This window comes from Pteropus medius, unplaced genomic scaffold (assembly GCF_902729225.1).
Source record: "Pteropus medius unplaced genomic scaffold, Ma_sr-lr_union100, whole genome shotgun sequence".
Lineage (NCBI taxonomy): Eukaryota > Metazoa > Chordata > Mammalia > Chiroptera > Pteropodidae > Pteropus > Pteropus medius.
The window spans coordinates 625,219-638,488 of NW_024349125.1; positions in this window are offsets into that span (position 1 = coordinate 625,219).

The window sequence follows — 13,270 nt, forward strand, 5'->3', positions numbered from 1 at the left end:
CATGTTTTTTGTGCTATTTCTGCTATATTAGATTCCTGTGGTTGCTGTAAAAAAAATTACCACAAATGTGGTGGCATAAAATAAGAGAAATTTATTCTCTCATAGTTCTGGAAACCTGAAATCATTGTCAGTGGCCCAAAATTCAGGTGTTGGCAGAGCCCTGCTCCTTCCAGAGTTCTAGGGGAGAACCTATTCTTTACCTCTTCCGGCTTCTGGTGACAGCTGGCATTCCTTGGCTTGTGGCCACACCACTTCAGTCTTTGCCTCTGTGGTCACTTCACCTCCTCCTCTTCTGTCTGTGAAATCTCCCCCTGGCTCCCTCTAATAAGGATTCACATGTTGCACTTAAGGCTCACCTGGATAACCCAGAATCATCTCCTCATCTCAAGATCCTTAACTTCGTCACATCTGCAAAGGCCTCTTTTCCATAAAAGATGATGTTTACAGGTTCCAGGGATGAAGACCTGTTACCTTTGGTCTTATCGAACAATATCGACATTATTCAATATCTGCTAAAAATGTAAAACCAACTCTCTTCATGAAGTCACATCAGACAGACCAAAAGCAAGGGCAAAACAGTGAGCCTGTGGTCTTCCAAAAAATTGATATTGTAAAAGACAAAAAAAAAAAAGAGTGGGCACCCGTTGGAGGCCAAAGGAGCCTAAAGAGACATGACAAAAAATGCAAAGTGTAATCTTAGATTGGATCATGGATGGGGGTAGGGTGGGGGAATGCTGCAAAGAACATTATCAGAACAATTAGTATAATTTGGAATAATAGTATTGTATTAATGCTAAACCTCCTGAATTTTATAATATATAAGACAATGTTCTTGTTCTAAGTTCATGCTACAACATTTAAGTGTACAGAGGTATCATTTAAGGCTAAAAGAGTATCCCCAACTAGTTCTGAAAAAAATGCTGGAGATAGATACATACAAATAAGTGTTTATATCTCTGTCTGTCTATCTATCTATCATCTATCTATCATCTGTCAATCTATGAGACATATAAAGTACATATGGCAAAATGCTAAGAACTGAAGAATCTGGTGAAACTTAAATGGGAGTTATTTCTACTATTCTTTCAAATTTTTTCTAAGTGCTCTGTAAATCTGAATTACAAAAGAATATATGCTCTCTAATATTACTCATCAATGTGGGTACAATGTTTGTATCATTGGAAAATTCAGACCTAGTGATTTCATTAAGCTGGGAGCATTACTGCATCTTCACTAGTAGTGGGGCCTATAAAACAGTATGTGGTGACATGTCTGTGGAAGAGCCACTCTGCACATGTAATTCTGAATCTTCTGTGGCAGAGCAGGCAGGCTGTGGTGGGGAGCCTTTTACAATTTTTTTCCTTTTTGGAACACTTTACTGAGATACAATTCAAACATTTAAAGTGTATAGTTGAATGGTTTTTAGTGGTTTCACAGAGTTGTGCAACCATCATGACTATCATTTTTAGAACACTTCATCCCTCCCAAAAGAAAGTTCATACCTTTTATCTACCACTCTCTCCCCCTTAGCCACCACTCCAGCCCCAGGCAACAACTAATCTACTTTCTATCTCTATAGATTTGCCTGTACATTTCATGTGGAATCATACAATATTTGGTCTTTTGTGACTGGCTCATTTTACTTAGCATGTTTTCAAGATGCATCCGTGTTGTAGCAGGTATCAGTACTTCTTTCTAATTATGCAAATGAACCAAAGATGGTTCTATGTTGTTTTTTCATAGCTGGTTGAGACTCCTTAGCTCAAAAGTCCACTAGTGCCACACTCAAAATTTTACGCCTCCAGTTGTTTTAAGAGAAGCTCGGACAAATAGATTTTCAGCCATTTAGGGTCTGCCTGCTTTGCATACCCTGGGAAACTACACCCAGTACCTGCTGGTCATTGATAAGATAGAGCCTTGTGGTTTTAAGGTCCCAAGGTGCCACAGCCATCAGAGCTCTCTCACCCAAAGACTCTCTGCCTTGTGGCTGAGCAATATCACCTAGACACCTAAGCACCCTTTCTGCCCTGACCCCAGGAATTTTCTTTGCCCTCCTCCCCTTAGGGTTGGTGATCCCCTCACCACAAGCCTCTGCACAGTCTCATGCTATGAGGAACTCTGTCCAAGTGCCACCCAAGAGAGCTTACTGTGTGCTCCTGCCTCTACGGTCATCTGTTTTTTCTTGATCACCCCGCAAATCTCTCATAACCCAGACAATTCCTTTCTATTGCTGAATAACATTCCACTGTATGGACAGACTGCATTTTGTTTATTCATTTACCTCTTGGTGGACATTTGGGTCAATTCTACATTTTGGCTATTCATTTTGCTACTATGAACATTCATAGACGAGTTTTTGTTTAAAGACTTATCATTTCTCTTAGGTATAGACCTATGTGTAGAATTGCTAGGTCATATGGTGATCCTATATTTAACCCTCTGAGGAACTGCTGGACTGTTTTCCAAAGTGGCTGCAGCATTTCACATCTACCAGCAGGGTATGAGGGTTCTAGTTATTTCACATCCTTGCCAAAACTTATTATTGTCTGACATTTTAAAAATAATTATTGTTATAGCCATCCTAGTGAGTGTTAAATGGTATCTCTTCGTGGTTTTGATTTGTACTTTCCTGTTGACTGATGATGTCAACATCTTTTCATATGTTATTGGACATTTTTATATCTTCCTTGGGAAGTGTCTATTCAGATCCTTTGTTCATTTTTAAATTTTTTTTTTTTGGCTTTTTATTACTGAATTTTAAGAATTCTTGATATATTCTGGATACAAGTCCCTTATCAGAAATATGATTTTCATATACTTTCTTCTATTCTGTGAGTTATATTTTTGCTTTCTTGATGGTGTTCTTTGAAGTACAAAAGTTTATAATTTTGATGAAGTCCAATTTATGTATTTTTTTTGTTGTCACTTATACTTTTGGTGTTATACTTAAAAATCCATTGCCAAATCCAAGATCAGGAAGATTTAGTTCCGTGTTTTTTCTAAGATTTTAATAGTTTTAGCTCTTAACAATTAGGTCTTTGACTCATTTTGAGTTAATTTTCTTCTATAGTGTAGGATCCTTTGCATGTGGCTGTCTACTTGTGTCAATACCATTTGTTGAAAAAACAGTTCTTTCACCATTGAATTGTCTTGGCATCCTTGTCTAAAACCAATTGAGCATAGGCGCATGGATTCATTTTTGGACTCTCAATTCTATTCTATCGATCTGTAAGTTTATCTCTATGTCAGGACCACAATGTCTTGATGCTTAGAGTGGAACCTCTTGTGTGATTCATTCCTCCAACTAATGAATTGTTCAGGTCAGGCGCTGATCTTGCACCTAAGGGTGTGGTGCCTTTTAAAGGTGCTCTAAGTATTATGTCCTGGCTTCATCTGTCTCCACATCTTTCGTTTCTCTTCCTTTTTAATCTTCCTGTGGGTTGTTGTTGTTGTTGTGTCCTTTATTTTATTTTATTTTATTTTTTTTGCCATTCCACCACTCAGGAGTATTCCCCTCAGCTCAGGGGCAGTGGCTCATGATGACCTGAAGCAGTAAGAGACCTGGTGGAAGACAGTGATCAAACTCACAGTCTCCAGGAGATGGGGCCTCCTCTGTGTTCCCTGATTCCCACTGACACAGGACTTTGGGGTTTACTGTACGTACTTCACTTTTTCAGCTCTGGTTTGAGAATACCAAAGTCGAACCCAAGGTATGAAATAGCCTAATGAGGCATGGAAAAGACATTCCAGAAGTAGGGAAATAATCCTTGGAAGGAAAAGAACATGGGCCCAATTCCTCAATATTTGGGCGTTTAGCTACCAAGTATTCTTTTGAACTGGAAAGGCAACTGGAAAGCACCAAAGATCACTGCCTTCAAGAGAGAAGTATTGGGGAGACAAGACTGCCCAAAAGAATGTTCTTCATGTGAAGCAGAGCTCAGATCGCACATCTCCAGAATGAGGTCACTTCAGGTGCTTTGCTGGGAAGCAAGAAGACCTAATATAATCTGGGAATGTCCTTAAGGAAAGCATCACCAGCGATGATTTTAGACACCAGAAGTATTGGTTAATATTTCTTATCTGGAGTCCAGCTAGAATGAGGTGCAATGCAGGAAAAAGTTCAGGTGCACCTAGAAGGGTCTCTTTGTTTCCTGGATGAGAAAACAGCATCACCATTTTGCAAATAGGAAGTGAAACATAAAGAAGGCGGAGATCAGTGTCAAATTTAAGTTGTACAATCAGAATTCCAGAGTGTATAGCAACATCATAACCACTAGCTCCTGAGTGCAGAGATCTGAGGAAGGAGAAATGTAAACAGCATACAGAAAAGGCCTGGCTCAGACTGGCCTGTTGTATCCAGGTGACTCTCTTGGGCTCCTCAACTTTCTGAGCTGGGACACAGGGACAAGTTTTTTTTTCCTTGCCTATGAGAATGCACAGTTTTAATAAGCACCAGGATAACCATGGGGTGGTTCGAAGACTCTGGGGGGCTCCCCTTGCACTAGGTGAAGAGAACACAGTATGACCAGGACCCCTAGAACTGTGTTCCATGGGAGCTCTGGGGCTTTGGTCTATTTCCAAAGTGTTATATATAAGCAGAGATTTTTTTTCATACGTTAACAATTTTTTACATAAGTACATGTTGATTTTAAAATGCAACTAAACAAAGGGGTAATGATAATTATCTGGTACTCCACCTGATAAGGTAATTATTAATAATATTTTCAGGGGGTGGCTCCATAGTGTAGCGGTTAGCACGTTTGCTTTGCACGCTAGGTCCTGGGTTTGCTCCCCAGATGGAGGCACAAACCATACTCCAGATGCGCCAAGGCCCCTTGTGCGCCAAGGTCCCGGGTGCACACACCGCGAGGGAGTGGGAGGGGACACCCCATTCTTCAGAAATCCAGTTCTTAAGAAGAATCCCCAGCATCCATGGGTCAAGGGTGGAAGTGGGGCAGGGGAGGAATTAAAGAGGAGAAAAAAAAAATATTTTCATATCTATTCTTTACGACTTAAAAATAAACATACACACAGAAAGATACACACACAAAAGCATGCATATTTGATTTCTTCAAAAAATTGAGTCTCATTGTACAATAGCCTTCTGTAGGTTTTTTTTTCACTCAGTTGTATATAATGACTATCTTTTCATGTCAAACAAAGTCTTTTACATCATTTTTTAAAGGTTGCTTATTATTCCATCCCATGGATGTACTACCTCTAGCAGATAGTATATTAGATCAATAATGATAATCAGAGTAACATATTTTTGCCTCTTCTGAGCACAGCCAGAACTGGGCTCTGCTAGACAAACCTCTTACATCTCTTGACTTTGCTAAATGAAACAGGGAGGGCAGTGAAATTAGCGACTCCATGCCAAGCAAACACTGAATCCTGTTTAAGAATTCCTTATTTCTGATGGTTTCCTTCAGCGCCAATGAAATCGGTGCCTTCTCTCCAATGGCTAGTACCTAAGTGAGATAACATATTTCAGGCGGTCTGTAAGATATAAATTTGCTACATAATTCTTACAACAACAACAGCAGTATTATTATTATAAATTAAGTTCTAGGCTTTGGGTCTGCAGTGGGAGCCTATAGAAGCTTTAGAATTATACAAAACAATAGCTTGCCTCACTTTAGTCATAGATGTGCTTTTGAAAGTTTGAGACAAACTAAACATTTAATGAGTCAGATTAAACATTCCTATCTAAAGTTAGAAATGGCTCTATTTTCCTTTCTGACTAATGTTGAATTTTCCTTGCTTTTAAGTCTTCCCCTTCCCGCCAAGGTTGGGCAAACACTGAAACCTTCTAGGGGACTGGCTGAGGGATCGGTCTTTGTGCAGGGCATCCTGTTTGCTGCCTACCCCAGCCCACCATCCACCCTCACCCTCCCTACTCGGCTTCTGACTGGGGCGTCTTGTCTGTGTAGACTGTGTTCACAGCTACTAAACCCTCTGTCTTCTTGGCCAATGGGGGCCCCAGCAGGAGATCAGAAGGAGGCAGGAGAAGGAGGCCAAGGTATTCATTGCTATGACTCCTCCCTGCAGGGTCACCACTCAGGGAGGCAGCCTCCTCACAACTCTCTCCTTCCAGGTTCCCGTAACCTCTCCCTCCCTCATCCCATTAGGTCTGGTGGTGGCAACAGCTCCACTGCATGGCTACCTCACAACTGTCCACACCTTATTAGGAACAAAGAAACGCTCCTTTAATTTTTCTAATTTAGGTGTGCCTTTTTGCTTCCCGTTGGGACCCTGCCTGATAAAGTCTGGGGAGTTTACGAATCCTTCGACAGCAGATTGTGCCTTTCCTTAATTTTGGAGCTGCAAACCAGGAGAAGCTTTGCTACTTGTTACAACGGCTCTGTGAGTTTATGATAAGGGCACACGAAAGAGGGATGGGCACTGTGTCAGCACCGAGGATCCGGATACCACACAGAAATGGCAAAACCATCACTGGGAGAAAAGCATAGTTGTTAGGCACTTACGTTATGCTGTCATACTGCCTGGGTTGAAATACAGCTTACTGTTGGCAGCCAGATCTGAAGACGGCCTCCGACGATCCTGCCCCCTGTATTCGCTTTTGTGTAATCCCTCCCTTTGAGCGTGAATGGGAACTTGTGACTGCTTCTAACCAATAGACTACGACGAAGGTGATGAGATGTAATTTCCATGATTATGTCGCATAAGATTGTAGCTTCTTTGATAACAGACACTCTCCATGCTGGCTTTGGTCATATGAGCCACTGTGCTGTGAGGAATCATAAAAAGAAGCCTACGAAACAAGGAAGTGAGGCGGCCTTTGGCCAACTGTCAGATGGGAACTGAGGCCCTCACTCCAACAACACTCAAGGAACTGCCACCTGCCAACAACCATGTGAATCTGGAAGCAAGTCCTTCCCCATTCGAATCTCCCATTTAAACCCCAGTCCTGGCTGACACCTTGATTGAAGCCTCAGAAGAGACCCTGATCATCAGCTAAGCTGTACATGAGCTCCTGACACATGGAAACTGCAAGATAATAAATAGGCTTTGTTTTAAGCTGTTAATTTTGTGGTGACTTATTAGGCAACCAAAGATAACTAATATACTATGAGCAAATCACTAAACCAATTTATGTCTTAGTTTCCTCACATATAAAACCAGAATTATGTGATATTTAAAATAATCATGTGACATTGCTACTTTGCAGGCCTGGGTTGGGAATGAAATGAGTTAACTGTACTATGTTTAAAGCAGCACTTGTCTCAGAGGTGGCTTATTACACATCAGTGTTGGCCAGTATTTTTAGAGCAGACTCTGTAGGCTCTTCAGAGTGACGCCATCTTTCTTGATCATAAGATTCGGTTGACCTTTTTCCTCTCCACTTCCCCCCGCAGGGCACCCCAACTTTTCCCCTTCATTTGTCTCTTTAGAAAGTCTGGCATCACATAAGATTTTCACAGTACAAAAAGCACCTTGCAGAGCCCTAAAGCATGAAAGCAACATCCTGAACCTTTACCAAAACTCAGCCACCCTATCATCCTCTCTATAACTCTTGCCTACAGCGATCTTTGAATTCCTTAGAAAATCAGCTAGAAATGCAGCTTGGCTGTGCCAGGAACAGAGCACAGATCTGGACATCTGTTTGGTGGCATTTATTATAATGCACCCCTGTAGGGGCCAGCAGAGCATCAGAGAACCGTGGCACACAGAAGCCAGAGGAGAGCTTCCGCCAGCCCTGCATCTCTCAAGATACAATGTTCAGCTCCTAATGGGCCATTTCCCTGTTCTGCCCAGATCTTGGATTCTTCTCTCTTCTTTAGGTCTCATAGACTTTAAAGTTCAGGGAGGCTTTCCTATCAATGCTCTTTCCCCATACCTTCTCCCACATAAGCTCCAAACTTTCAGATCCTTCTTTTTAGCAGAGTGAGGTGAGGCCTCTGAGCTCCTTCTTTCTTCTTGTGCCCATCCATATCCCTTTTTCCTCAGAGCACCTCACGTGCAAAGAGATTTTTCCCTTCTCATCCAGCAAGGCCTTCTCTGGTCCAAATTCACTTTTACCTCCTGTTTCTACCTACCTTGATTTGGCGGGCATGGCTTTTTCCCATTGTCCCAAAAGCCAACTCCCCAAAATAAACATGTTTGTTTACTTGGGCATGTATGCCAGACAGAGGTTTATTGGTTGGTTCATTTACATGCACAATATTTTCTCCAAGCATAAGCTGCCCCTGCCCCCCATGCTGTGGGTAGGTGAGGAAACTGAACAAAGGAGGAGAAGCGACTTGCCCTAAATTAGCCTCCAGCTAGTTGTCACCCCAGGCATATAATCCAGGTGTCCTGACCCAGAGTAGATTTTGTTAGGCAGCAGGACTGGCCTGTTGGCTGGATCTAATCAGCTGTGCCATAATTATGGTAACTTTCTGCTTTATCTAGTAGGACGAGACCCAGTTAATTGGAAACCTCATGAGGTTAGCCGCTATCTCGTATCTACATTCACTACAGAGAGCTAAATGTAGGAAGCACTCAGGGAATATGGGGTGACTTGAATCTATGGTTTCTTTCAAAGCAGAGGGCAGGTAAACCAGAAGAGGTTAGAGCTGGTTTGGAACAATGGAACGCCCCACCTCCAGATGGGGTCTTTCTGGGAGGCGTGGTTCGCAGGAACCGGTTCATCTTTTGGTGCACGACAGCTTTCAGGGGGGCTCTGTGCATTCTGTTTCTTGAGTAGCAGGAAGATGACTCTTTTCATTGCCACTGTAGTTTTTTTAACATGTGAGTAAACAGCTCCTCTGCATCGTTTTAATTTGCCTCTACCTGCAGCACTGAAGGGAGAAAGGGAGAAACACAGAGTGGATTTGTCCCCTGGGGGAGAGGGGAGGATTGTATTATTAGCAGCAGTATTGCTTTCTTTTCTTTTCTCTCTTTTTCTTTTTCTTTCTTTTTTTTTTTTGGAGGAGACCATGGGGTGGCGACACTACAGTCCTGTGGGCGGGTAGGTGGGAAAGTGGGTAGACAGAACGGAAAATTTCCTTCGTGGGTTCTCATCGTCGGTATATAATTCACATCCATTCATCTGGAGGATACTGATATCAATCAGAGAAAACTTGAGCTGAAACTGTGTCTAGCGTCACAAATACCCTGAACTCCGTCAGGGATCTCTTGTCTCCTTCCCACCCATAAACTCCTGCTTTATTTTAAATAAAATTTCCTCCAAGTGTCCTTAGCCTCAGGTAACCAGCACATGCGGTTCTTGTCATTTAACTAAAAGCGCTAAGTGAGAGTTAAAAAAAAAATGCAGAGAAATGGGCGGCGTAATCCCAGGTGCCCTTCCCCAGATGAGGCTTCTAATGGTTGCACCCTCTGCAGATAAATGTTAACTCCTAAACCAGGAAAGATTATGTACTTTCTATTTACAGAAAAGGAATTTCCCTATACCCACCATTCTGGCTCTCACTGATTTTTACTTATTACACATGAGAAATCGTTCAAATTAGCACTTGACAACTCTAGTTTATTCTTTCTGCTGGCTGTATTGTATTCCATCATACAGTTATATTTAATTTATTAAATCAGTTTCTTTTGATGGTCTTTCGATGGTTCGCAGTTTTTCATATGGTAGCTTCAGAGGTAGAAGTCTCCTGGCTGGAATGTGGGGCCTGGTGGTCATCGGCATGTCTGTCCTACTTAAGGAGTCCGCCAGCCAGTGGCCGAGCCTGGGGCCCCTTGGACATGCTCCATCTGGCAGTGAGGCCCCACCATGGGGTGGGACAGGGCCCAGGAACCGAATGCTAAAGAGGCATACATAAAGATACTTGGGCCTCTGGGTCCCAAATTGAGATGCCACAGCACAGGGGTGGGGTGGGGAGACCATTCTCCGGGAGCTTGTGACGTGGGTTCTCGTCCTACCTCTACAGAAGGTAGGACACACGAGGGGCGTTTGTTGTGCTCTGACTCTAAGTCAGCCCTTTCGCGCACACCACGGCCTTTCCGCCTCATCACAGGGATGAGGATTGTCACCCGTACAGGTGGAGGGACTGAAGCACCAATGCTAAGTCACCTGCCCTGGGTCAACACTGCTCCCGTCCTCGTGGTGCCTGCCAGGGGTGCTTTTCTGATAATTCGCAGTTTGAAATTCCTTCCCTCCCAGCCCCACTTTGCCATCCTTTCAGCCGCTCTTTTGCAATATTTTCTGCCCTCTCCTTCCGGGATAAACTAATGGAGGTCAGCAGATATTTACTGAGCACCCAATCTTCGCAGAACACTCTGGTTCTCCTTACCCTAGGTTTCCCAATGGAAGGCACCACTGTCTAAGAGATTTTATGGTCTCAAATCTCTGCCCACCCCCGCCCCCCTTGGGCCACAGACTCAAGAAATCCACCTTCTTGCAACCTCCTTGGAAGGTGATCACAGGACACCGTCCTGACACGTGAGACAACTGGTTTGAGGGGAGGAGCTGGTAGTGAAGTGGGTCCTCCCTGCCTTCACCTGTCTCATGCCCACTTGATGAGTGCTCTGTGTTGGAGGCTGGGATGCCAGAGGGCCATGTGGAACTTGGAGGGAAGGGACCGTCGAGGTTCTAAAGCCAGGGCCCAGGGGCGGAGTGAGGACAGGCAGCATGCTTCTCCTGGGCTGGAGACGGAAGGAGGAGGTGTATGCACTCAGAAAATGTCAGACACCAGCACCTCATCTTCACTGCCCACCCACCCATTCCCATGGGAAATGGGCTCTGTGAGGTGACAGCCAGTAGTAGGACCTCAGGCTTTCTGCTGCCATCCATCCCCTGGGTCGTCAGCAAGGCTGTGGGACCTCCCCAAACTGCTTCAAGGTGTAAATAATAGCAACAGCAGCCATTCACTCATTAAAGAATTACTAAGGCCAGCCTATAGCTAAGGTGGGCCCTTTTCTAAGCCACAAAAGCCTGCAAGTCAGATATCAATGCCCACATTTCACAGACAGGAAAAGAGAAGCTAGAGCTAGGAAACTGTGTCCCAGAACACAGAGCACTTAGAAACTAGGCAGACAAACTGTGTGAGCCCGAGGTAGGGAGGAAACCTGGGTGGCAGCCTGGGGTGGACGGGAGGTGGCTCTGGCTGAGGCTTGGGGGAAGCCGTTGCATTATAAAAGCCCTTTGGGCCTTGTCTTCCTTGAATGGGGCCATTTATCGGTGAATCTATAATGTTGGAGCAGATTGGACTCCTTGGCAAATCCCCTGGCAAACCCCTTGGCAGGCTTTCCCTAAGGGAACATCCAGAGAGAAAAAGTCCCCTGTCCTCCTCCGGGTCCCTCGTAACCTCCGGCCCCACCCATGAGGATCTTGTTTGCTCTGGCAGACAGGGAGCCCATTCAGAGCCCTGAGTGGCACAAGCAGAGTCTGGCCCTGGAGTCTGGCCGGTTAGGGTGGGCCTGGGGGTGGCCTCTAGAAGCTTCCTTTGGTTCGGGTGGGGGTGAAGCACTGACTTTATTCTGGCCGATGAGAATGACTGACTTTACAGTTCCGTCTTGCTCCATAAACCAAAAAGCCACTTCCAGCTGGTGGAATGAGGACTGGTGGGTGGGTGTCTGGTGCCATCCTGCCACGGGAGGGTGGCGGCCGGGTGGGTTGTGGTCTCTGCTAGCCGCAGGGGAGGCGATTCTCCGGCCGTCAGCAGCAGGAGTGGGTGCCAGGCCGTGTACACAGGAAGCATATTGGCTGTACCTGCTTCCAGGTTTGGACACCCACAGCTTCCCAGCTCAGCGTTTTAATTATGCCGCTGTCAGAAAGCTTTCTTTTTATACAAGGAGGGGCTGTCCAGACCTTTTTATTTTTCCAAGAGTGGGAAACACTACCTTACCATAGGCTCAGACAACATCTGATTAGGAAGGGGCTGTGGGTGAATTCTACAGCAAGCTGTCCCAGGGGTCTCTTGTCCTTGGAGGTCAGACAGGTCCTCATTTCCAGCTTCTCGCTGGGGCAGCCCAGCCCCAAGAGAGCAAGAAACCTCATTGCTTACCCAGGGGTGGCCCCTCAGAGGGAAAGCAGAGGCAGCGAAAGGAACATTTGCAGCGTTTCTTCCTCCTGCCTTCTCCCTCGCTGGCCACAACTGTGCACGACTAGCTGAAGGTGATTATGTTTAAATATTAAAAAATGCTTAGCTAAATATGCTGGCTTGTTTGCTTTTTGCTGATAGTAACAGTCTACCCACAGAGCCCTTTCAAACCTCTTCAGTGTTTTGGAAAGTGGATAAGGGACTCATTCAGTGACGTGCAAAGTTTGACTGAGCCAAGAATGAAGCATGGATTTCATGAAATGAGGAATAGCCTCAGACCACACACACAGACGTTCTGAACTTGGCTCTGCTCCCGCTCCTCTCCGCCCTCCCGCCTTCTCTCTCCCCCCCTCTCTCTCTCTCTCTCTCTGATCTCTCTCTCCTCCCCTGAACCCCCACCCTCACTTCTCATCCTCATGTGGAGGTGTAAAAAAAAATTTCCTCCCTAAGTTCTTCTAGCTGTGCTAATAATCAAATGAACATGAGAGAGACTGGCAGGAAAAAAAATTCCAAAGTTTATTATAGTATGTACATGCAGGGGTCCATAAGAATGTGACCCAAAGGTGCTTGGGCAGTTGAGGTTTATATGCCATTTTGGACAAAGGAGAAGCAGGGAAAGGTGTCCGAGATTTCTAAGGGGAAACAGGCAATTCACAAGTAGACAAACAAATTTCTCCTGGGCCACCCAGAAACAATGGGACAGAGGGGAGAATCCAGCAGAACAGGTTTTTGCATGGATCCTTCCTATCTGCCACACTTGATTCAAATAAGCTAAGGTAAGAATAATAAGGTAGACATGCTGTGATTCCCTTCCTGAAGCAGACATTTCCACTTGAATTCCCTGAGGCAAGAAAGGGAGAAGGTCAAAAGTTTTTTCTAAGTCTTTTGTTTCTTAATAATCAGCTTAAAATCATAACTCAAAAGTCATATTTTGTGGTGGCAAAACTTTGGTCTCCTTCACTGACAAACTGGCCTTGACTGATAGCAAGAAAGCCCATTAACGGAATCCACGGCCAAAGGCTGGGGGTGGGGGCAAAGGGGTGGAGTTCTGGGGCTTAGGTGACCTTTTGTAAGAAACAAGCTGACGAAAAAATGAGTGACTCCAGTATGCCCCCGCCCCCAACCTAAAGAGATCAAGTGCAGAGAAGCCAGCAGCACACAGACAGCTGGGAGAGAAGAAATTGCTGGAGCCCAGTGTGATTGTTGAAATCACCTCTGTGTGGGGAGGCAACACACATTTCTCCCCAAGAACGAGGCTGGGT